The 27,021-nt window shown below is 39.7% G+C and overlaps 1 protein-coding gene across 6 annotated transcripts in view; it reads right to left on the reverse strand.

Moving 5' to 3' along the window:
* The window catches only part of RIN2 (Ras and Rab interactor 2), a 218,543-nt gene that overhangs the window by 123,134 nt on the left and 68,388 nt on the right, over window positions 1–27,021 (reverse strand). The window lies entirely within an intron of this gene.

The following is a 27,021-nucleotide window of genomic DNA, read 5'->3' on the forward strand; positions in this document are numbered from 1 at the left end:
CAAAAAACAAAACAAAACAAAAACAAAACAAAACAAAAAAAGAATCTGTCCTGGTTCTTTTTTTTTTTTTCCTTTTTTTTTTCTGTCCTGGTTCTTAAGAAGTAAACAAAGAAGTATTAAGTAGTCCTGAGATGTGAGGCGTGTGACTTCCTCTCAAATCATTTAGAAATAGGTGGTGTGTGTGTGTGTGTGTGTGTATGCGTGTGTGTAGGGGAGAGACAGATAATGATAAAGTAAATGGTAATATGTTAACAATTTACTAATCTGGATAAATAAATGGCATACTTGTTTTTTTGTCCTCTTTGCAACATTTATTTAGTATGAAATTGTTTCAGGACACCCGGGTCGCTCAGCTGGTTAAGTGTTTGACTCTTGATTTTGGCTCAGGTATGATCTCAGGATCATAGGATCAAGCCCTGCATCGGACTCCATGTTTAGCGCAGAGTCTGCCTGAAGTTCTCTCCCTCTCCCTCCACTCCTGGCACGTTAGTGCCCTGGCTCAGTGCACTGGCGTGCGTGTACGCTCTCTCACTCTCTCCAAAATAAATAAGTAAATCTTTATGAAAAGTGTGAAATTGCTTGAAAACTTAAAAATACAAATACAGTCTCATTATACAAAATAAAATAAAACAAGGTTCTCAGTGACAATTTAACGTTTTGACCATTAAAGCTTCCCCATGCAACACTGGAAAATGTGTAATTAAACAGAGAAGGCAAGAGAAAGCTTTATTCTACCACTTGGACATAAGTTTAGCCCAGTAGCGAATTTGACAGTGTTTTTCAGAAGTTTTAAATTTGATATAAAATGTATTTGTGGGGGCATGTCTTGTGAATTTGTTACACAATATTTAAGATATACAACAAAGTTTGGGGTGCCTGGGTGATATAGTTGGTTAAGCATCTGACTCTTGGATTTAGCTCAGGTTGTGATCTCAGGGCCATGAGATCAAGCCCTGCGCTGGGCTCCATACTCAGCACAGATTTCTCTCTCCCTCTCCCTCTGCCCCTCACCCCTGCATTCTCTTTCTCTCTGTCTCTCAAATAAATATATAAATCTTTTTTAAAAAAGATATACAATGAAGATTAAAGATAGTATCACACACCTCGGTACTCACAACCATTGCAAACTCTTCACCATCATATCCTCTTTTCTATCTCAGGAGGTTACAAAAATTCTATACTTGATGTTCACGAGTCCCACATATTTCTTTATGTTTGCTACATGTGTATGCATGCATGTTCTTTCATTATATTTTTAAAAATATAACTTTGAAAAAGAAATTTGAATTAAAGTTTGCATGACCTGTGAAGCATCCCCAAGGAATATTATTAGCATTCTAGAGATTATAGTTTCAGGACCATCAGATGAGCTGATCTTCTAGGCTCTTCAGAGACATTTACTTAGTGACCATAATTCTACATCCTTGGAAAGTAATTTGAATACCACGCCCACAATCCATGAAATGTATGTCATAGTACACACTCAAAGATGTACTGGGACTAGAAAATACTGACTCACAACAGTGACTGTATACATTTCTTCTCAAATCTGCCTTCAATGACATCACATTGGTAAATGGAGATTCCCCATGGCTGGAGCATTTATACCATGGAAATAGGCAGATGCCTAGGCATAGAAAGGTGTTGTAAACACAGGAAACCACTGAATGCACCCAGCTCCCAGGCGCCTTTGATGTGAAAGGGACGAGTTAATTCAAGTTTTTCAGGTAGCCCTTCAGGTACTCAAAAGAAAAATAGAAGAATTGAAGTTTGTTAAGATTTTGTTGGACATAGAGACTGGTATAGAAAATGTCAAGGTGAATCTGGATGATAATTTAAGAAAAACTGCCCAAAACATCCAGATATAATCATGCAGATATAATTCACAAGTGACATCTGTCCAGTAGAGAACAACTCCAGAGATTATGGTTTGACTGCCCTGTACAACGGTAACTAATTTTGTACCTAAGATAGATGAGCATATTTCAGCCGACTTGCTTTGAATGAAATCATTTATACATATTCACCTTTTATATCCTACCTTGAACTAGCCTGACCATGCTGCTGATGCCTTCCCAATAAGTGAAATAAATCCTTAAGCCAGGTTCATTATATGTCTGCAGGAAAGCTATATTTTTAAAACTCTTTTAATAATCATACTTTGGCAAAAAAGACATGAGTTGGAATGAAGGAATTCAGTCTTTTTTTTCTTCTTGCCAAATTCAGTGCTGCCAGCAAAGAGGAGAAGCTTTGGAGAAGTCAGAAGGAAAGATTCAAAGCACACCATGTTGGATAAACCAGTCCTCTTGTTCCTCAGAGCCAAGCCTTATGGTTCTCGAAATGTAACCAAGTCTGGTTGTAATAAGAACCAGGACAATCTTAACCACAAACAGATGGATATTTTGCCAAAAGGGTGGTGCCTCCCTGGGCAAACATAACTAAACAACTTTATGTGAGTTCAACTGTTAACTCCCTGCTCCAGAAAAGAGGACATGAACCCTGCAAACTAAACAGTGCCACCCAGTATGATCCACAGCCAGAGTAACATCAGTAGTAACTTTTTTGCCTGTTAGAACCAGCAGAGTTCTTGTCCTTGTCATTTCTCCCCTCCTGGGAGCTCTTTCTGACATTTTTTCCTAATGATCCTCCTATTCAATTTTCATGTTACAAATATACTGTATATTTATTTCTATGTCATAGTTAATCTGTGATTTATACATAGAAAGACTAACATTTGTTGTCTTTCCCTGTCTACCCCCAAAACAATCTTTGGCTCCTTGGGGCCATTAGAACCCCCACTGAGAAGTTGCACAGGTTATAAACTGACCATTATCAACTGGGCTCTGACAGTCTCATGATGGCCACATGGAGCTTCTCCCTGCAGCATGGAGAAGGTTGCTTTCCCACCAGGGGCATCTTTGCTTTCTATTGCTGAACAACTAGATAATGGCAGAAACAACAGTTCTGAGCGATTTAGGTGCTAGGCACTGAGCCAAGCTTTTACATACTGTCTGTATCATAGTTCTTATAAACAAGAAGAATTTATTGCTCACAGTTCTGGAGGCTGGACGTGCTAGATCAGGCTGCCAGCATGGTTGGGTGAGGGCCCTCTCCTGGTTGCAGACTTCTTGTTGTATTCTCTCACATAAAAGAAGGGGTTAGGGAGCTCTCACATAAAAGAAGGGGTTAGGTTAGAGCACTAATCCCATTTATGAGGGTCTACTCTCATGACCTCAGCAATTCCAAAGGCCCCACTTCCTAATATCATCACCGTGGGCATCAGGATTTCAACATGATTTTTGAGAGGACATATTCTAAGCATAGCATACTTCTGTAGCTGGGTTCCCCCAGAAGAAACCCTGAGGAAAGAATCCCAGAGCAAGCAATTTCTAGGGCAGAGAATCCCAGGAAATACTGGTTGGTGAAAGGGGAGTGAGACACAGAAGGAGAGGATGGTTTTCAAGCCAATTTCACTGGAGTTTAATTTCATAGAGAAACTCTGGCAAACAGCATCAATAACAAGCCTTAGAGTGATCCCATCTGAAAGGGTGAGGGAACTGGGGTATTCATACACCAATACTCCTCAGTGATTGATTGAGTGCTTCTCCTGCTCTCTTTGGACAGAGAGATGCAAATGCTAGGAGCCAGAAGTCAGGTTGGTATGAGCTGAACAGATAAGGCCCAATGTATCAGACTGGGCACACAGACTCATATAATTCTGACAACATCCAGAAGAGACTGGCATACTAAAAAGGTTTAAATGAGGTGTAAATATGTGAAATAATGTTCTCAAAGGCAACAGGAAGTAAGTGGTAGAGCTAAGTGAGGACCCCAGAGGCTACACGCTTAAACCATGCTGCATTTTATATTATCCTTCCTCTTGCACATCCTTGCTGCTCTTCTTGATGTTTCCATTCAAATAGATTCAACAAATTGGTAAGACTCATCTGAGATAGTGCTCCTTTTATATGAATTCATAAGTAAGCAAGGAAGGGAAGGATTTTGAGAAATATAATGAGCTGGATTTTAGAATTTTTGGGTTTGGATTACCAGGAGAACTTCTAGGAAGAAAGATCTGGAAACAGGTACATCAATGGATCTGGTTTTTAAGGAGGGGGGGGTACATGCTGGAGAAACAAGTGTGGGATTTGTCAGCACAGACATGTGCTATGGACTGAATTTTGTCCCTGAAAACTTGTATATTGAAACCCTAAATCCCACATCTCAGAATGTGACTGTATTTGGAGACAGAGCCTCTAAAGAGGCAAAATGAATTAAAATAAAGCTGTCAGGTTGGACCCTAATCCATCTGACCTTATAAGAAGGTTCTTTTTTTTTTTTAAGATTTTATTTATTCACGATAGACATAGAGAGGCAGAGACACAGGCAGAGGAAGAAGCAGGTTCCATGCAGGGAGCCTGACGTGGGACTCGATCCCGGACTTCAGGATCGCGCCCTGGGCCAAAGGCAGGCGCGCTAAACCGCTGAGCCACCCAGGGATCTCCCAGAAGGTTCTTATAAAAAGAGATTAGGTCATATAGGGAGAGACACCAGTGATGCACTCACACAGAGGAAAGACCATGTGAAGAGGCAGCAAGGGGACAGCCATATGCAAAAACCCAGGAGAGGGCTTCAGAAGAATCCAGTCCTGCTAGCACCTTGAACCTGGACTTCCAGCCTCCAGAGCTGTGGAAAGATTAATTATATTGTTTAACTCACCTATGTCTATGGTATCTTGCCACTGCAGCCCTAGCAGATTTATACAACATGATGGCTGTCATCATATAATAGGGTGATCTACCTGGGAACCAAGGGAAAGTTTTATTTCAAAATATCGTGACTGTTCCATTGACCCAGTGCTCCAAAGTGGGCAAGAACGACAAACGACTGACAGCTATCCATTGGGTGGTGCATAGGGAAGAAATAGGAGGAAAATGGGAAAATCAGCATTTTATACATACTGCCTTACTTGATCCTCTTGCCATTCTTAGGATAGAAATATCATGTTGCCTAGTGTCCTACAATTAGCACGTAGTAGAGCCACTATTAGAGGCAGATATGTTTGACTCCCAAGAGTCCTCTCTTTCTACTACACCATGCTCATCTACCGTGTCTTGAGGATGGACAGCCAAGGACATCTCTGCAGCCTCATTCAGTTCACCTTCTTAGATGTTAAGTGGCTACTCCCATCTTGATCCTGCCAATTACTATCACTTAGGAAACTCAGCTCCATTTCTGTTATCCTGACATTCTAAGGATAAAACTCTTGGAATACGCTGGCAGGGAGATATGTTCTCACCGCACAGCTATTCTTCCTTCCCAGGAAAGATTCACAGAACCATGGCCTTCAGAGCTCATCTCCTGAGCTGTGGGGTCTCAACTCAGCTGCTGCTACTGATCTCAAGCCCACTTTGTGACATAAATTTCTGTCCCCCACAGAGTCTACAGCTGCCCCATCTTCTTCCCACCATGTCCTGTGCTTCCTGCCAACTTCCACTTGGCACTCGTCCCTCTCTGCCTGGGAAGTTCTGTCCAGGACCTGCCAGGGTCTCATTATGACAAGTAAACCCAAACATTTACCCAGGACTGTAGGAAAACAGATGAGATTATGGAATTATTGACATTGATCTTTTTTAGGAGAACTTATATGTATATTTTAAGATTTTATTTATTTATTCATGAGAGACACACAGAGAGAGGCAGAGACACAGGCAGAGGGAGAAGCAGGCTCCCTATGGGGAGCCCAATGTGGAACTCGATCCCAGGACTCCAGGATCACACCCTAAGCCAAAGGCAGATGCTTAACCACTGAGCTACCCAGGCATCCTAGGAAAACTTATAAAAACTGGGAGAAGAGTGAGAGGATTTGGGATGGACAAATGTTATTCTAAGTGGAGGTTTTATTTCCTGAATATGGTCAAGAAAGGATTATTAAGATAATGGGTTTTGAGCACTTAGAAGAAAAATTATGGCCACTAGACATTAATATCATGTCGCTAAAACATGAAATTTGTCAACTTTTTTGTTTCTAGGCAATAAATCAGAAACTGTGAACATTGAAGAGTTTAATGTTACGAAGGAGTCTGACAAGACTCTCAGAATACTCTAAGAGATACAACATGGGCTGGACAGCAACACAGCAAATTATCTGCTCACCCAACCACAAAGCCTCTAGAATTCATCTTTCTTCAGACCAAAAACCTGTGTTGGGCCTCTTTCTGCTTCAATCTATTCTGCAATCTATTCTGCTTCAATCTATTCTGCTGTTTTCACCTTCCTAACTTAACCTCTGGCACATTTCCTGCTTCACTCAGATTTAACCTGACCTGATTTCTATTCTCAAGAAAATACATTGACTTTGGCATCAGCTGAACTGGCATGGGAAATGGGTTATTAGACCAGGGAAGTAAGGAGTAGGCAAAGATTTCTTAACCAGGACATAAAAAGCAAAAATTATCTTAAAAACAGCAACAACATTTTAAAAGGATATAATCATGCAAAAAAAGATAAATTTGACTTTATTAAAATTAGAAACTTTAACAAAACACATCTTTAAAAAGTGAATGGAAAGTCATAGGATGGGAAAAGATATTCTAAGTACATACATCTAACATGGAACTTATGGTCAGAATATGTTTTTTTTTAAAAAGTTGAAAACCAGTAAGAAAAAGATAAAAGATATTTTTTTAAAGGAGCAAAAGACATGAATGGGCCCTTCACTAAAGAAAACATACAAATATACTCTAAAATATATTACAAGGTGTTTGATATTGTTATTCATCAGGAAAATCTTAATTAAAACCATAATGGATATACCCATGTAACCAGTTGAACAGATAACATTTAAAAGACTGCCGCATCAAGTGTTGTCAAGGATGCGGGGCACCTGGAACTCTCATACACTGCCGGTGGGAGTGAAATTTGGTCCAACTACTTTAGAAAACTCTAATGTCTACTGATATCTATGCCTGCAGGGTCATAAGGAATGCTACTTCGGATAAATGAATGCATGTGTCTGCAAAAAGACATATATATATATATATATATATATATATATATATATATATACACACACACACACACACACAAAAAAAAAATATTCATGGCATCTTAATCCCATAGTAGCTCAAACCTGAAACAACTTAAATATCCATTAATAGGGAAATGGACAAATAAATTGTGGTATATTCATATATCATGCATAAGTACCCAGGAATTAAATGGAACAGATTATTGATATATATATTATAACATGGGTGAATCTCAAAAACATGTTGAGCAAGACGGGCCCATCACAGAAGTGTGTGTATTTTATGCCACAGAGTAGCTAAAATGAATCTATCATGACAAATATCTGAATAATGGCTGTTCTTATTTGGGTGCGCTATTGACAAACTACCTTGGGTGATACAGATACTCTACACCTTGATCTGAGTGGTAGCTACAGTTGTAGTATGCTACAGAACTCTGTCTGCATAAAGTTTACTGAGCTTTACATCTAAGATTTTACTTTTACTGCATGAAAATTATGCCTCAATAAAATAATTTTTAAAAAACGAGGATGGATAGTGCTAAAGTACCCCAGTATATGTAAAGGCTTTAAAAAGCCAAAGAGTGGTTTCTCTTCCTGTTTCTTCATTATTAGCCACCCTGCGGGTCTGGAGTTATTCCATTCATGGTTCTAGTTCCATTTTTGATGAACAATCAGCAGTACGCTCTAGTGGAAAAATATCAAATTTGACAGCATCTAAATCACCATTGATGGTTAAGACCACCATTATATTACATACCATTTAGTAGGACAAACATTGCCAATTAAACCATGACACAATGCTTTCTAATCCTTTTGAATTTATCTTATTCTTATTGAACGAGCCTTTAAAAGCTAGAAGCCTTATTTAGACACACAGTGCTATTATATATCATTTTCTGCATACCTTAAAAGGAAGGCATAAACAAATAGGTTAATATAATACTAAAACTCTTTCATATCCAGAGCCTAATCTTTGAAGAGCATTTTTGTGCAGAATCTCTTAAGAGTGTTCCATTATTGTCTCTTGGATTTTCTCTCCGGTTTCTGACATCAAATGTGCGAGTCTAATGCTGACATTTTCTTTATCGTGTGTAAGGGCCAATGGAAGATTTTCAGACAAGCTAGACTCTTATTTCTTCCTCAAGTGGTTCTTAAGTGCTTTGTTGACTGAAATGTTGAGGCTATCAGTATCCAGTGAGGCCCCCAAGGATAACAAACAAGTTTGTATGCACACAGGAAATGACGGAGTTTGTATGCACACACTTCATGACCACATGGCCAACAAATATTCTAAATGCTCATTGTAATTTCAGAGTTATTAATGAAAATGTAAAGCACCTGTCCTAAGCAATGATCAGTACTTGGGTGGCTGTGAAGTCTTGGAAAATGCCTTAATTCTCCTTATGTTTATCAGCTGGTAGTCGCTGTGGAATAATTTCATTATCATTTCTAAAGCTATGGTTGAGTCAGTTACTTTGTACCTAAGAAAGATTGTAGGTTATTAATGATCACAGAAGAGGTTAGAAAAGAGCAGGGCAAAAAAGTAAGTTGGCACCATCTTCACCTAAAGGGGGGCAATCCTCCCAATTACCCCTTTGGCAGGAATCTTCCTATAGTGGAGATGGAGGTCTCCATTGGAGACCAGGCCCCAATCAATGCCCCTTGCTCTGTCTCCACGTTCATAAGCAAAACTGGAATGATTATTTGATGCTCTAGGTAGCTTTCCTATCAGAAAAGAATATACTAAATGGATGACAGGAGTTACTAGTCCACAACATATTTAAGTTTCTCATCACAAATGATTAAATTGGCATTCTCACATAATTACAAGCTGTGTGAGTTCCATTAGTGGAATCCATCCTGAGCAGTGATCAAAACCTACATGTGCTGGGGGTGCTTGGTTGGCTCAGTTGGTGGGGTATGCGATTCTTGATCTTCAGGGTCACAAGTATGAGCCCCATGATGGGTGGAGAGACTGCTTAAAAATAAAATCTTAAAAAAAACAAAAACAAAAAACCCTACATGTTGGAAAAGAATTGATTTTTTCCCAAAATTCTTTACCCCTCTCTCTACCCACACTTTGCCACATGACTTTGCAGTTCCCTTCAGCAGAGGCAAAGGCAGAGTATATTTATTTCCCTGCGCCCTTGCTGATGGGCTTGTTTGTGTAACCTGCCTTGGTCAATAGAATAAATGATGTGAGCACTGGCTTTGAAAGCTCGTGTGCAGTTGGATTTGTATCCCAGTGCCTCTGCTGTAGCTGTAAGAACACATCCCAGAGAGCCCAGGAAGATGAGTGATGCATGTAGGGTCTGACCCAATGTATGGCTTGAAGACAAGCCCCGCTGAGTGCAGCCCAGATCATCTGAGCTCCAGCCCACCTGCAGACAGGAGAGCAAGAAAGAAATCCCGGTGGTTGTTCGCCTCTCATTGGATGGTGCTCTGCTGGCAGCATTATTGAGACAAGAACTCACTAACCCACTGTCCCAGCAGTCACTACAGTGCCCACCAACTACATGCAGTCACCCCTTTCTGGAACTCTCGGGAGCCCAAGGTTCTTTGTCCCTCTGGATCTCTGGCACCTGAGCTGGCCTCTCCAGTGGCTAGAAACTTGCCCCAATCTTCTCCCTTAAACCTGGCTCCAACATCCCTGTTTCTAGAACTACTGAAACTGAAAATCCTTCCTCCTTCTGGGGCTGGACCCTGTGTGGCCCGTATCATCTCCATGCCATCCCAGTCCCTTCCTCACTTTCATCTCATCTGCCACGGACTCACACTTTGCCCTCCTTGCTTCACTGTCGTCTCTCACTGTTCTAGTTCCCAGCAGGCCTGGAGTGCAGAGTCAGACTGTGGTGCAGACAAAATCCCTTTGGCCAGCCACTCCGAACCCCAGTGTGTACCCTCTGAGAGCTTCCTGTAACTGGACATACTGTGCCAGGTGCACATGGTGGGTGATAAAATGTGCATGGCAATCCCGCTGAATTCAAGGTTCCCAGGCCTCTGTTACTAGGAGCCTGAGCTGTTCTCTGCAGCTCCACTTATTCATGGGGCTGCTACAAACAGAAAGGTGACCATCACGCCCAACTGGTTTGGGAGAACTCTAGATCACATTTCCCCTACAGTGATCTGCAATGTTGGCTTTTGTCCTCCCGCCAAGCATCCAGCCAGAGTCCACACCGATGAGGGGAGTCCACAGCATATCTCCTTACAAATGGTCCCCTGAAGGAGAAACAATTGGCCTCGTTGAGCCAGGCCTGATGTGCTGAGACGGTGAACAAACCCACCCTCTCATTTTCCAGGGTCCTCACTAGAGGACGCTTTGGGCAAAAAGAAGGATGTACAGGTGGCAGAGAAGCTGATTGTACAAAATTAACCGACTGTCAATGGCCTTTTTCCCCAAGGCACATTTTCGTAGGCCATCCAGGCTAAAAGCTTCTCAGGCATGAGGCTATGCACATGGCATGGACTTTTTCAGACTGCTCTGAAATCTACTTTAAGGAGTACAGTCACTGGTACAAAACCAAAAATAAAGGTAGGAAGAGGTTCAGGAAGAAAGAACTTGTTTCTTTCCAGTAAATCACAAGGAACAGAGAGGGGAAGTTTTGATCTTTAAAACTCTAATTTCTAGCCTGGTATATTAAGCTGCACATTTTCCAGAGGCTGCTGTTTTGAGGCATTAAGAGACTTGTATTTTCATATAAAACACACAAAACCCTTGCTTTTTTTCTGTGCTGTGCCATTATCTGACTCTTGGCAGACTTAAAATTCTTCCTTTTAAAACTATTTCCTTTCGGAGGTCAGCTGAAGGCCCAGTTCAAGCACCACATTGATAACACTGAACACAGGACCACTCTTAAAAGCCAGCCATTACGGGTCCCAGTAGAAAAACACTCTGTGGTGCCAGGCTTCTGAGACATCATGCCTCAAATGTGGCTTTGTGTCAACGCAGCTGTATCCACAGGCGAAAAGTTAAAAGATTTATTTAAAAATGTTTCCACTTCTGGAAGCCCTCTCTCTGCAACTTTGAGGCCGCACAGGAGCAAAGAGCTCGGGGGGGGGGGGGGGGGCGGTGTGGGGGGTGTGGTAGAAAGATCTTTTCTCAGCTACGGAACCTGGGTGTGTGTTGAGTTCCTGTGCCCACACCTCGGCACCCCCTGTCTTCTCGGCTCTCTCCTTAGATCTGAGCAGGCTCGCACAAGTGCTTGATCACTGGTTAGCAGCGAGGTCCAGAAGGAAATATCATACTTTGCTGACTGTCTATATTTACATGACAAAAAAGTTATGTCCCCTTACATCTCCCCAAATGGCCAGGGGCTTGACTTTTGCCCCTGTACAATTCTCTTGAAGGTAGGATCGCCTTGCAGAATGAATGTACAGTAGGACAGAGTTACAGATACTTGGGGGGAAAGCCAGATTATGTGGGGCAACTAAATGGTTGACTACCAGGGGAGAATGGGCAAAAATGATGTCACTTTTAAAGTGGGAGGAGGATTGTCAGTGATTGACAAGAGCAGATATATCTCTCTGGCTCTTAAGTCAGCTTTTTATAAAAATACACAAACGACACATAAACAGCCTGATGAACTTTCAAAAAGCTGGCAAACCCACTTAACCAGCATCCAGACCAACCAACATCAAGCCACCGGACCATAAGAAGCGACCCCATCTCCTCCTTCCCATTTATCTTCTCATTAAGCAGGAGGCAGCAAATCTGCCTCCACCTGTTTTTGTAAATTAAGGATTATTGCAACACAGCCACACCTATTCATTTACATATTGTCTATCGCTGATTCTGCACTAGAATGGCAGAGTGAGTGGTTACAACAAAGACTTTATGACCTGATAAACCTAAAATATTTACTACCTGGACCTTTGCAGAAAACGTTGGCAGACCGCTGTTCTAAGGCACCACTCCAGTAGAATATAATAGTAGAATATAATAATTTTCTAGTAGCCAGATTAAAAAACAAAAATAAATGGGTAAAATTAATTTTAATATTTCATTTCCCTAACATATCTAAAATATTATCATTTTATTTTATTTTACTATTTTTTTTTATATTATAATTTTAACATGTAATCTATATAAAGAATGAGATGTGTTCTCTTTTTTTCCATACTGGTTCCCAATCTGGTATTTTACACTTAAAACAAACATCTCATTTTGTGCAAGCCACATTCCAAGTGCTCAACAATCCCATGTGGCCAGGAACGACCACGTGGGACAGCATAGTTCTAGAACACCCTCTGGCTCTCCGAAGCTGAAGCCCCAACACCTCCAACCCCTTGCTGATCCCAGCTGCCAGCCTGGGCTCCTCTCCCTCAAATGCATGGGCATTTTTTGGCATAAGCTTCCCTGTTCTTTAACATGTGAAATAAAAATCACATTCAGAAATCTTGCAACTTGTGCTTGTAACTTCTCCCTAGGACAAAGAAGATAGAAGAATTAACTGCCTGAACTCACAGCTTCATGAGAAAGAGCAGAATGAGTTGGTGGGGAGGGACTATCAGAACCCTTTGGACTTTTGTGAGTGGGGAAGATGATGCTAACACACAAGCTAAAACAAACTGCAAACAATGCTTTAGATGAAGGACAGAAGAAAAAAAGAGGACTTGATGAGCATCCCTTAAGAATATCTTGGGCAATTCAGCAATGTCATTTTTCTATTTAGCAATAAAAGAAGGTTGGCTGCAGGGCTGAATACTAATTCTGGGCTGCCCAGTGATACAAAAACAAAGAAACAAAAGAAAAACTGAATTGTTGCCAATGTTGAAAAATGAAGACATGACACTTAACAAATCTGAATTTCTGGCATCTTTTGAAAAATTACAAGGGCTGGCAACACAGGTTCTACATTCCCATGTGACAAACAGCCTGCTGGATGGAACAGCAGATGTCTCCTCCCCCAGAGAAGGAATGGGGGTCCCCAGTTGGCCAGTCTCTACCATTCTCAGTTATCATACACCAGTCATGTACCTTTTTACATGCCTACCCGGCCTTTGAGCTTGTGCATCCTGCAGTAGACAGACATAACTTTGAGACACAGACATAACTTTGGAATTATGACAGGCTGATGTTGAGAGCAACAGTTCCAAGCGATTGGCAGTAGAGAAAAACTTAGCAGAAGAACGATTACATTTCAGATTATATTCTAGTGGTTTCAGTTCAATCTTGAGGGGCTTTGATCCTTAGCTTCTATCTTGGCAGAATCATTGACCCCAGATTCAGAGGCAAGTGATGTTTTTTATCCTTTAAATATCTGAGATGATGAAGTGTTTAGTGGGTAGCTCCCAAGAGCAGAGGATTGCAATTACGAACTGTTTCCAGTCTTACCAGCCAAACTGGAAAAATACTCCATCAACATCATTTCTGGAGTTATTCTCTCTTAAATTATTGTGGCACTGGAGTTTGACATACTTGAGGGTTTAAATACGATTGACAATCAAAAGACTAAGTTTATTCTCTTGGCATCCCCATTTAAGCTATTTGTACCCTGCATCTTGTTAATTTATCTGAATCCTGTTGTACACAGTGTTACAAATGAGCTATGACATTTCATTGCAATGTTATATGGAACTAAAAAATGTAGTTTTTAGAAAGTCAACACCTTTTATTTGAAAACATCTTGAAGACTGAAAGGGATTTTGTCAGAGTAATTTTCTACTTCTAACAAGACTTGTTCTTCTCAAAGAAAACTCAAAGAAAGTGTTTCTCTTCTATAATGCTGCTTGCCTTTTTATTTTTGAACATGCTGGGGTGTGGCTGGATGAGATTCCCAGATCGACTGTAAGAGGAGCTGTCTTTGACCAAATGTACAATGGAGAAGCCCTGTTCATCTAGAGGATGTGTCTGATGAGTTGTATCATCTAGAAATGATTTGCCTCCCTCCTGTGGGCCTCAGTTTCCATATATTTAAGGTGTGACAATGGCTTGGTGAATTCCAACATTTTTATTTGCAGCACATCTCTTTTTTCAAGTGAAATTCTAGATGGAAATTCACCAGATACAAGTCAAGCTGTGTTGGCTGAAGGGGTTGGGTGTGAGATGCTCGGCTGAGACACCCCCCCAGTCTACTCACAGGCAGCCCCAACTGGTCTCAACACAATTGGCCGAGTGAGACACTTTTATTCCTTTTCCAGGTTAGAAAGTTTCTGAAGCAATCATTAAAATTGCCTAGGGTACCCTGGTAGACCTTCTAGAACTACACAGACTGTGCTCACTCTCCTTGCAAAAATTCTACATACACCTCTACTAAGTGCCTCCAGCCCTGGACAGTGCTGTGTTCTATTCTCCCTGACTCCTTTCTGCTTTTCTGAACCTCACTCAGTCAACTGCCTTCTCCAGGCCTGCCTCCCTTCAGAAGGCTTTCTGAAACACTGTGCCATCCTGCTTCTCCTGGGTTCCCTTCTTCATGCCAGCACTTACATCACAGGAACACCCTTGACAGGACCCTGCCTTGGAAGAGGGACAGAGGAGGTACTGACAAACACCAGCTAAGCTCCATGTGCTCCCATTCTTCTAAGAGCCCTGCTTTCCACATGAGGTGCAGAGTCTCCCCCTGATTTTCCACAGCAGGAAGCTCCCAAAAGTTTTGATCTTTGTAAAGGAAATCTTCATCACATGCTAAGCCCCTTCACAATGAGGGCATGCCAAATACCTAAGATAAATATGAACACTTACTAGTACAGAAAAAAAAACTCTACCTTCTGGTTTAAATTATCATTTCATTTTTATTTTTGTATGTCAGCAAAACCCTTGAGGCTACATCTGTGAGCCCCAACTCCAGGTGAAGGTACATACAGTCGAGTCACTTCAACAGAACTGAAAGAACAAAAGCCCATTCATGTTCAAGGTGGCAATGCCAAAAAAACCCTAATAATGTTCTTTAGGAAAAGTCCTTGCCTGCTATGTTTGGAAGCTTGAATAGGGCCATATGACCAAATGCCCATGAAGAACAGACCTCTTAGGGAATGGGAGGAGCTAGAGAAGAAGGAAGTGTTCCAAAAGTCTCATGTCAGAGATGATGAGAACTCTCTTGAATCTGACTTATGTGCCAACTCTCAACAACAAAAAATACCTTTAAAATTAAAAAAAAATTTAAGTTTTTATTTTTTTAAGATTTTATTTATTCATGAGAGACACACAGAGAGAGGCAGAGACACAGGCAGAGGAGAAGTAGGCTCCCTTCAGGGGACTTGGTCCCAGGGCTCCGAGATCATGACCTGAGCCAAAGGTGTCTGCTCAACCACTGAGCCACCCAGGTGTTCCTCAACAACAAAAAAAATACCCTAACCACATTTTAAGATTTTAAATTTGTGAGTTCCTAGAAAACAAAAAGATATGTGTTGATGGATTGCTTTGGATGTACCCAAGCACAGTGAAGGGCCCCGATGGGACCTTGAGAAATCTACAGGGAAAAAGCACTGTTGGGCCACAGGGAATGCAACTGTACGGATCTGAGTCTTGACCATCCTTGATGGAGATGCTCTCCTAGCAATTCAAGGTGTGACCAGGCATGTAAAAGCATTTTCATTTTCATAAGTATTTTGGGGTTGGACTAAGGGGCATGGCAACTTAGCCTTGAAAGGAATCTATGAATGAGCTGTGTCAACAATTTCAAAACATTCCTGGAAACTGTGGGGAAGGGCTTTCTATGGAAAGGGAATGATGATGTGTGTTTGTACATTAAAAACACAAGAAAACAGGGCAGCCCGGTGGCTCAGGGGTTTAACGCTACCTTTGGCCCAGGGTGTGATTCTGGAGACCCAGGATCGAGTCCTAGGTCGGGCTCCCTGCATGGAGCCTGCTTCTCCCTCTGCCTGAGTCTATGCCTCTGTCTCTGTGTCTCTCATGAATAAGTAAATAAATAATCTAAAAAAACAACAACAAGAAAACAAGAGCAGCTCTTTGTTTCAAATTGTGTCTCCCCAGACACTGCCAGCTCCATGTCACATAGAGGAAACTCAGACCCCTTATGAGGGACAGAGAAACAGCCAACTCCAAACTCCTGCCCAGGTAAGCACTGATAAGCCTGACTGCTTTCTTGCCAAGGCATAGCACCAGAGGAAGAGCCATGGGGACAAAAGCCATGAGATCTGGACTCAGCCAGTTCCATCAGTGACATATTGTATGACCTTGGACCAAGCATGTTGTCTGAGTTTCGGCACCTTTGCTTATGAAATTTGAAGTTGAAATTGACAGTCTTGAAATATTAGTTTGTGGCATGGTTTTGCTACCTTGATTAAGAAATAATACATGTTCATTATAAAAATACATGATTCATTCAGAGGATTCATTCATTCAGAGGATGAGTGGCAAAGAGGAGGGTCCTGCTGATACCCTCATACCAGGAGAAATGGGAAGGGTAGGAGGGATGGGGGTACTGAGACATGAGAAGAAAGGCCTAGAAGAGAAGCCAGAACAGAGCTTCTTCTAGTCCAACAATTCCTTATGGCACAGCAGACCAGAGGAAGAGCATTAGGCCAGGAGCCAGGAGCCATGCCCAGCAACATTGCTGAACTGGTTTTGTGACTCTGGGCAGGTGACTGAAACTTCCTGAATTTTTATTTCCTCATCTGTAACACACAGACAATAGTTCCTATTTCAAAGCAGGATTGGGACAGTAGTAGGGATCTAGCTCATGAAAGCTGTGGGCAAGCTTTAAAGCATGTACAGGGTCAGTTATCTTTACAGTCACAAGAAAGGAGGCCCCTTCCCATATTTGCCTTTATTGTATTCCTTCACAAGTTTCCTCACAACCAGAAGGACTGTGCACAGCAACTTTCCTCACCTGTTGCCTTGTTCCTCCCATGAAAATCATGTGGTAGTGAGACATTGGTTAAAGCAGACAAGGGCAGAAAAGAACAAATGTCAGGTGCATCAGTGAGGTGATGAGTATAGGCACAAGTACAGAATTAGAATTGGGCCCATCCCGCTGGGAAAACAATCTCACCCAACAGTTCCTGCTGGAATCCTGCTCTTAATAAACAGGATTGTCTGCTCATGTTCAGATTAAAAAAATGATGGTGGAAGTCTCACAGGCCCACCAAGCTGACCAGCTTCTGTTGTCAGGTCACTGGATAGCGCTACAGGGACTAGAGGAGAAGGCTTGTGGGAGATTCCCAGGATCCAGTTTATGGAATGGGTGGGGGTGGCACCCGCAGCATCAGCCCTGAACCCAGAGCTACATCACACATTGGAAAAACAGATGCTGGAATATAGGTGTGTCAAGACCTGCTGGGTTATTCATTCTCCCAGGCCACAAACAGTGTCAAACTGCCTGCAACAGACTTATCCAGGCCATCAGTTTACATTTTTCCATGTTTAGGAGTATGATTTCCTCTGAAAGGGGAAAGAGACCTGAATGGAAACAGCCAGCTTCAGGCCCCAGGATGATGCCCAGTGGGAAAGGAGTGACTACAACCACAGTCCTCCCTGAAGTGCTGTGAAATTCCCCTGCCCTTCAGAGCATCCACTGCCTCAAAGACTCCCTACTCCATCTTCATCTTTTCCTAGCACTAAATTGCCTATTGGATGCATTCCCCCCCACCAGCACTTACTTATTCATTTAACATTTTTCCAAAACAGAAATACTTTTTATCTTATACACAATCATTGCAAAAAAATTTTTTTTTCAAAATAGATGGACATAGAGACATTTCTCATCCTGTTTCCACCCATGCTTCTACTTTTCCTACCCCCTCACTATTTATAGTTTGGAATATATTTTTCCAAAATTATTTTTTCCCTTAATTTTGGGGTTGGTGTGACATATATGCACAGATCTTAATTGGACAGCTTTATAAATCTGTATACATGTCTACACCTGCACACCAAGATTAAAAAACCATCTGCCTTCCAGAAACCTCTATCTTGCCCTATTCCAGATAACACCACCAAAGAGAACCACTATTCTGACTTCCATTCTCATATTTTAGTTTTGCCTGTCTGAATTTCATATATATGCAACCATATGGTATGTATTCTTTGTTGCCCAACTTATTTTTCTTCCGTTCTTTCTCTCTTTCTTTCTTTTTTCCCTCTTTTTTTCTCTCCCGCCCTCCTTTTTTCTTTCTTAAATATATTTAAAGAAGTAGACATTACCCTTTCTAGTAATTTATACCTCTTTGCAGGATCCTTAATGTATAATTAATTCTCTCTCTCTGTTTCCCCCTCCCCAGTAGATTTTCAAGTTCTTCAGGACTCAGGGCTCCTCCAGGCATCTAAAGTTTGAGAGTATCCCTAGACTCTTGTTCCTTCTTTATGAAAGGTGAAGAAACGAAAACTGAAATGAGAAAGTAGCCAACTCTGCTACTTCCTATCTGTTGACCTGGATATATGATCTCATCAGGAACCAAGCAGGTCAGAAGGCAGTGGGATAAAATATTCAAAATTTCCAAAAGAAAAGCACCGTCATCCAAGAATTCTATACCTAGTAAAACTGTCTTCCAAGAGTTAAGGAGAAGTTAAAGTACTTACAGATAGACAAAAACTGAAAGAATTCATTGCTACCAGAACTGCCCTACAAAACAATACTAAGGGGAATCCTTCAGGCTGAAAGGAAAGGACAGCAGACAGTATTTGAGTCCACATAAAGAAATAAAGGGCACCATTAAAGGTAATTATACAGAAAAATGTAAAGGAGTGTACAAATGTATTTTTTGTTTGAATTTGTTTCTCCTATCTGATTTAAAAAGTTGATTGCATAAGACTGTTACTGTAAAACTTTGTTGATGGGCTTATAGCATATAAAGATGTAATATATATGACAAAATTAGTACAAAGGAGAGACCATTTTTATATATTGTGAAAATTAATGTGGTATTAATCCAAACTAGACTATTACAAGTTAACATAGTCATTTTAATCCCCAGGACAAACACTAAGAACATAACTAAAAAAGAGAAACAAGAGAATTAAATAGGTACACTAGAAAATATTGATTTAACATAAAAGAAGGCAATAATGGAGGAAGAGGGACACAGAAACGCTTGAGACATGTAGAAAGCAAATGGCAAAATGGCAGATATAAATCCAATCTTACCAGTAATTACATTAATTGTAAATGGACTAAACACTCAATAAAATAGAGATAGGCAGAAGAAATGTACAAATCCAACTACAGCAGACCTTGAACAGTACAGGTTTGAACTGTGCTGGTCCACTGATACACAGATTATTTTGGGGTGGGGGATAAATACACTACAGTTCCATGAATGTATTTTCCTTATGATTTTCTTAATAATATTTTCTTTTCTCTAGCTTAGTTTATTGTAAAAATACAGTACTCAATACATATAATATACAAACTGTGTTAATTGTTTATCATTAAGGCCAATAATAATTAGCAGTTAAATTTTTGGAGAGTCAAAAGTTATGAGTAGATTTTTGACTAGGTGAGGGTCAGCCCCTCTTAACCCACACATTGCTTAAAGGTCAACTAAGTATGTTCTCTGTAATGGCTAATTTTGTATGTAACTTGACTGGTCAAAGAGGTGCTCAGATAGCTGGCAAAACATTATTTCTGGATGTGTGTATGTCGATATTTCCAGAAAAGATTAGCATGTGAACCAGAAGACCGAGTAAAGAAGATCACCTTCACCAATATGGATGAGTATCATCTAATCCACTGAGGGCTTGAATAGAACCAAAAAGTGGAGGAAGAACAAATATGCTCTTTCAGTTTTAAGTCAAGACACTCATCTTCTTCTACCCTTAGACACTGGTACTCCTGATTCTTGGGCCTCCAGACTCAGACTGGATTTAAACAGCTGCCCTGGGCTGCTCAGGTGGGTCAGCTGTTTAGCACCACCTTCAGCCCAGAGCCTGATCCTGGAGACCCAGGATCGAGTCCCACATCAGGCTCCCTGCATGGAGCCTGCTTATCCCTCTGCCTGTGTCTCTGCCTCTCTCTCTCTCTCTGTGTCTCTCATTAATAAATAAATAAAATCTTTAAAAAAAAGTTGCCCCTACCCCCCAGTTCTACGGCTTTTGGACTTGAACTTACATCATTGGCTCCCCTGTTCTCAGGCCTCAGACTCAAGACTAAATTGCACGACCAGTTTTCCTGGTTTTTGACCTTCCAGACTGCAGACTGTGACTTCTCAGCTTCTAAAATCACACTAGCCAATTCCTAAAATAAATATCCTTTTGTATCCATAGCTGTGTCTATGTCTGTCTGTCTGTCTGTCTGTCTATCTACCTACCTACCTATCTATCTATCCCTTATTGGTTCTATTTTTCTATCATCTATCTATCTATCTATCTATCTATCTATCTATCTATCATCTATCTATCCATCTATCCCTTATTGGTTCTATTTCTCTCTGAAGAACCCTGACTAATATGATCTCCATGAAATACACTTTATTTTTTATTTATTTTTAATTTTTTAAATTTATTTATGATAGTCACAGAGAGAGAGAGAGAGAGAGAGAGAGAGAGAGGCAAAGACATAGGCAGAGGGAGAAGCAGGCTCCATGCACCGGGAGCCCGATGTGGGATTCGATCCCGGGTCTCCAGGATCACGCCCTGGGCCAAAGGCAGGCACTAAACCGCTGCGCCACCCAGGGATCCCGAAATATACTTTAAATTCAAAGACACAAATAGTTTGAAAGTAAAAAAAAGGGGGGGGGGAATTAAACCATGCAAATAGTGCCCAAAAGAAAGCTGGCGGAGCTATACTATTATCATACAAAGTGGAATTTAAGACAAAAATTGTTGCCAGCTAGAAACAAAGAAGCACGTTTTATAAAAATAATATGGTCAATCTATGTATGGCCAGTCTATAGTATGTCAAGAAGACATACAATATAAATATGCACCTAACTACAGAGCCCCAAAATAAATGTAGCAAAAACTGACAATTGAAGGGAGAAACAGAAATTCAACAATAACAGTTTGCATATTTCAATACTCACTTTTAATAATGAGTAGAAGAATTGGGAGATAAATAAAGAAATATATGACTTGAACAACACTATGAACCAAGCAGATCAAATGGACATCTGTAGAACACTCCATCCAATAGCAGCGAAATACTCATTTTTAAGTGCACACTGAACATTCTCTGAGACAGATCATATTCTAGTCCATAAAAAGTAGCCTCAACAATTCAAAAAGATTAAAATCATACCAAGTATATTTTCTGATTACAATAGATAAATTAAAAATCAATTGCAGAAGGAGAATTGGGAAATTCCGAATATTAAATTGACAATTTAATTAAACAATTAAACAATATGCTCAAATAACCAATGGATCAAAGAAGAAATCATAAAGCAAATTAGAAAATACTTTGAGAGGAATGAAAAAAACCCCACAATGTATTAAAAGGTATGGAGTTCAGTTCAGGCAGTACTTAGCAAGATATTTATAGCTATAAAATGGTTATATTAAAAAGGATAGAAGATTTCAAATCCAAAACCTAACTTTTCACCTTAAGAATTTTTTTTAGGATTTTATTTATTTATTCGCGGGAAACACACAGAGAGAGGCAGAGACACAGGCAGAGGGAGAAGCAGGCTCCCTGCGGGGAACCCGATGTGGTACTCCATCCCACTGGGATCGCAACCTGAGCCAAAGGTAGACACCCAGCCACTGAGCCACCCAGGCACCCAAGAATTTTTTTTAAGTAGCAAACTAAACCTAAAACAAATGGAAGCAAGGAAATAAAGATTAAAATAGAAATAAATGAATTAGAGAATAGAAAAAATGAGAAAAATAAACAAAAAGTTGTTTCCTTAAGAACATAAGCAAAATCAACAAATCTTTAGTTATGCTGAACTAGAAAAAAGAAAAAAGTGTCAAATTATTACCATCAAGGATGAAAGAGGAGACATCACCATTTACTTTACAGAAATAAAAAGAATTTTGGGGCAGCCCTGGTGGCTCAGCAGTTTAGCTCCACCTTTAGCCTAGGGCCTGATCCTGGAGACCCGGGATCGAGTCCCATGTTGGGCTCCCTGCATGGAGCCTGCTTCTTCTTCTGCCTGTGTCTCTGCCTCTGTGTGTGTGTGTGTGTGTGTGTGTGTGTGTGTCTCATGAATAAATGAATAAAATCTTTAAAAAAATAAATAAAAAGAATTTCAAGAGAATGCTATGAGCAATAATATAACAACAAATTAGATAACCTAGATGGAAGGATAAACTCCTAGGAAGACACAAACTACTGAAACTGACTCAAGGAGAAATGGAAAATCTGAATAGACCTATAACAAATAAAGAGATTGGATTAGTAATTAAAAAAAAGAAAAACAAAAACCACCCACAACGAAAAGCCTAGGACTCGAGGACTTCCCTGATGAATCCTACCAAATGCTTAAAAAGAATTAACACCAATACTTTACAAACTCTTCCAAAAAAAAGAGAAACATTGTCTAATTCACTCCAGGAAGCTGCATTTTGTGATATCAATAACAAAGTTATCACAAGAAAACTACAAATCAATATCCTTTATAAATATAGCTGTAAAAATCCTCAACAAAATAACAGCAAACCAAATCCAGCAACATATAAAAAAGTTTAAACACCATGACTAAAGGAGATTCATCTCCAGAATGCAAGTTTAGTTCAACATACAAAAATCAATCAATAGGGATCCCTGGGTGGCGCAGTGGTTTAGCGCCTGCCTTTGGCCCAGAGCGCAATCCTGGAGACCTGGGATCGAATCCCACATCGGGCTCCCGGTGCATGGAGCCTGCTTCTCCCTCTGCCTGTGTCTCTGCCTCCCTTTCTCTCTCTCTCTCTCTCTCTCTCTCTCTGTGTGTGACTATCATAAATAAATAAAAAAAAACTTTAAAAAAAATCAATCAATGTACAAGTATTGACAAGGATGTGGAGATAGGGGCACCCTTGTGCACTTTTGATGGGAATGTAAATTCATGCAGTCACTATGAAAAACACTATGGATGTTCCTTAAAGAACATTAGAAAATAGAACTACCACATTATCCAGCAATCCAACCTCTAGATATATATCCAAAGGAAATGAAAACAGAATATTAAAGAGATATCTCTACTCCCAAGTTCATTGCAGAATTATTCACAATAGCCAAAGTGTAGAAACAACCTAAGTTCCCTCAGTGGGTGAATGAATAAAGAAGATGGTTTATTTATACAATGTAATACTAGTCACGAAAACAGGAAATCCTGCAACAACAACATGGATGGACCTTGAGGGCATTACACTAAGATAAATTAATAAGATGACAAATATTACATATCACTTATATGCAGTATCTTAAAAAGAAAAGTTAAACCCATAGAAACAAAAGTGGTTGACAAGGGCTGGGGGTTGGAAGAAATTAGAGAAAAGTAGGTAAGAGAGTATAAACTTTAAGCTATAAGATGAATAAGGTCTGAGGGTCCAATGTACAACATAACTATAGTTGATAACATTGTATTGTATAACTGAAATTTTCTAAGAGAGCAGAACTTAAATGTTCCCACCCCAAAAAAGAAAAAAGATAAATATGTAAGGTGATAGACTTGCTAATGAACTAAATGGGAGGAATCCTTTCAGAATGTGTACATATATCAAATCATTGTGATGTGCACTTTAAATATCTTAGCTTTACTTGTCAATTATAGCCCAATATAGCTTAAAAAAAATCAATGTAATATATAGGGCAGCCTCGGTGGCGCAGTGGTTTAGGGCCGCCTGCAACCAGGGGGGTGATCCTGGAGACCTCAGATCGAGTCCCACATCGGGCTCCCTGCATGGAGCCTGCTTCTCCCTCTGCCTCTCCGCCCCCACCCCCGTCTCTATGAATAAATAAGTAAAATCTTTAAAAAATCAATGTAATATATAAATAAATGACAAAAATAGAAATCATCTCAATAGATGCAGAAAAAGCAACTGATAAAATCAAATCCATGATAAAAAACACTGAACAAATGAGGTAACAAATGAAGAATAGAAGGGGATTCCTTGGGCAGCCCGGATGGCTCATTGTATTTCATACAATGAAATATTATTTAGCTATAAAAAAGAATGAAGTACTAATATATGCTACAACATAGATGAACCTTCAAAAAAACAGTATGCTAAGCAAAATAAGACAGATAAAAAAGCCACATATTATATGATTCCATGTATAGAAAATGTCCAGAATAGGTAAATCCACAGGGAAAAACAGTAGATTAATGGTTGCCAGCTGTTGGGAGAAAAGAGAAATGGGGAATGACTGCTAATGGTTATGGAATTTCTTTCTGGATTGATGGAAATGTTCTGTAATTAGATAGTGGTCATGGTTGCCAAACTTTGTGTACATACTGAAAACCACTAAATTGTATGCTGTGAAAGGGCAAATTTTATGTCATGTGGATCATACCTCAATTTTTTGAAAGTTAAAAAAAAAAGTAATGGTCTTAGTTACTTCATATTAAAACACCAAAATAGCCTCCCAATGAAAAAAGATGTGATTTTATTTTCAAGCTAACATCTCTGAGGATTTTTGGCAAACCAAAACAAAACAAAACTTGATTTTTTTTTTTTGTAAAGTTACTGCTTCAGCCTGCTGAATAAAGTCTTTGTTTTTCTTCTCCCCTCCACTCTATATATGTTCCAGAAATTATAGAATTAAATATATAAATAATAAAACCAGATGAAAATACGGACATTTACCTCTCTCTTCTCTGAATAGGGGATATCATTGTCAGCATATACTCCCTTCCAGGGGGAATAAAAAGAATTAAAAAGGAAAAGATTGATAAACCTAATTATATTAAAAATTAAGTATCCGTACATCAACACACGTCATAAATACAATCAAAAGGCAAAGTAACGGATGGTTTGACAGTTGCTAGGAATGTGAAGAAGATAATATAATTAACTTCTAATTAATTCAGATAAATCAATAAAAAATTCTAAAATCCCAATGGTGAAATCTGCACAAGTTATGAACAGAAAAAAAAAAAGCCACAGGATAGAAAAGATATGCAGTTAATCTGAAACTGTTGAAATTTCCCAGTATAAACATGCAAACTGGGCTGACAATGAAAAGCTGTTTCTTACTTATGAAATCAGCCAACATTAGGAAAGAGATAATGCTAAAATTTGTTGATTTTTCAGTGCTTTTATTTTCCCCTGAGGCATTTTAATTTTCTTTGAACAGTTCCTCATGGTTTTTTAGTTAAATTCATTCTCAAGTATTTCCTTGTTTGTGACTATTACATGTAAAGGCTTTGGACTCAGTCAGAAGCCCCAGCTGGTTAAAAACCCAACTCTGTAATTTATCATTTGTGCACATGGGTTTGTGTGTGTGCTTGTGTGTGCACACACATGCTTTATGTTTAGTATTAGTTTAACCTCTCTGAGGCTCAGTTACCATATCTGTAAAATGGGACAAATAAAGCTTCACGGGAAATATCTGCAGGATAAGCAATAAATATTAGTAATAATAGTGAGGCAGCCATGACGGTGCCCAATATCTTCCAATTCCTCTAAAATGAGTATCTATGGCTTGCACCTCAAGTAGAGAGCAAAATACTAAAGCAGAGTCACAGTAGGGAGGACCCAGCTATTTTAGCAGGTATGTGATGCAGGTGGAGATAATACCTACTCACAAGGTGGGGTGGTGTGTGGATTAAACTGGTTGAGTTATGCAATGCACCACGCCTGCACTATTAATACGAGTTGTCAATATTATTATTATTATTATTATTAATTATAGACCCTAGATGCTGCCTGCCCAACTCAGAACATTTAAGATCTGCCCCAGAGTATCATTCTTTTTAGAAATAAGTTATCAGAGACACAGGTCAGAATTCCAGCAAAATGGAGATGATAATAATACCACTCATAGGACAGCATTCTGTTAGTCTGGGTCCTTGGAGATGCAGACACCAAGACAGGATCAATTGTGTGAAGATTTTATGAAGGGAAATGCCTGTGGAAGAGATGGAAAGGGAGCCTGGGGAAGTTGGGAGAGCCATGAAAATGGGGGAGCATCCTTGATCACCATGCAGTCTGAGAAGGCCACCAGAGTCATGGAGGCAGTGATGGCAGTCAGAGGAGTTCTGTGTCTCTTAGGAATGGACCTGCCTTAATATTCCTGCAGGGATATTTTCCCTAGCTGGGAAATTCAGGGATAGATTACCAAGTGCAGAAGTTGACTCCTTGGTCAATCTCACCCCCATTAGTTGGAAGTCTGTAAGGCACCTTCTCATGACCACACGAATGTAGGATGAAATGTATGAAGACATGTAAAGATCTTGGAACATGGCCAGGCATGAGGCAAGCACAGTGTAAGTGGCTGCTATTATTATTGTTATTATTAATTGCCTGAAATATTTTCTCTATAGTAGAACTAATAAATGCAATTTAAAAATCTATGTCAAGGGTGATGTGATATGAACTATTAATACCTAATGTTTTGTATATTTTATCTACTGTAAAAAAAAAAACCCTGTAGAATAAAGCTCTTATATTTCTTTATCCTTCCTGGAACATCTGCATAGACATGTTCATAGAACACACTCAGTAAATGCTGAATAAATGATGGATCCAGTTATCAGGGAAATTACACTGGTAGGATCTTCAGTACTACATGGGCTTAACCTTATCTTGGAAATAAATTCATAAAAAGTTCCCAAGTCTGCCCTTCTTAGGAAGACCATACCTAGTTGTTTTTCCAATATTTTATAATAAAAACTTCAAACAGAGCAAAATAGAAGGATTTTTTTTCAGTGAACACCTATATACATACCACTGCAATTCTACCATTAACATTTTACAGTGCTTGTTTTATCACATATTTATCCATCTATCCATCTTTCTATCAATCCATCTGATTTTTGGTATATTTCAGAGAAAACTATAGACACCTGTACTTGTTCCTCAATATTTCATTATGTATATCATTAACTAGAGTCAAACATCTTCCAGTTTTTTTCTTTTGATATAAAATTTACCCTGAGTTTTTTTTTAAGATTTATTTATTTATGATAGAGAGAGAAAGAGAGAGAGAGAGAGAGAGGCAGAGACA

This window comes from Canis lupus, chromosome 26 (genome assembly GCF_048164855.1).
Source record: "Canis lupus baileyi chromosome 26, mCanLup2.hap1, whole genome shotgun sequence".
Lineage (NCBI taxonomy): Eukaryota > Metazoa > Chordata > Mammalia > Carnivora > Canidae > Canis > Canis lupus.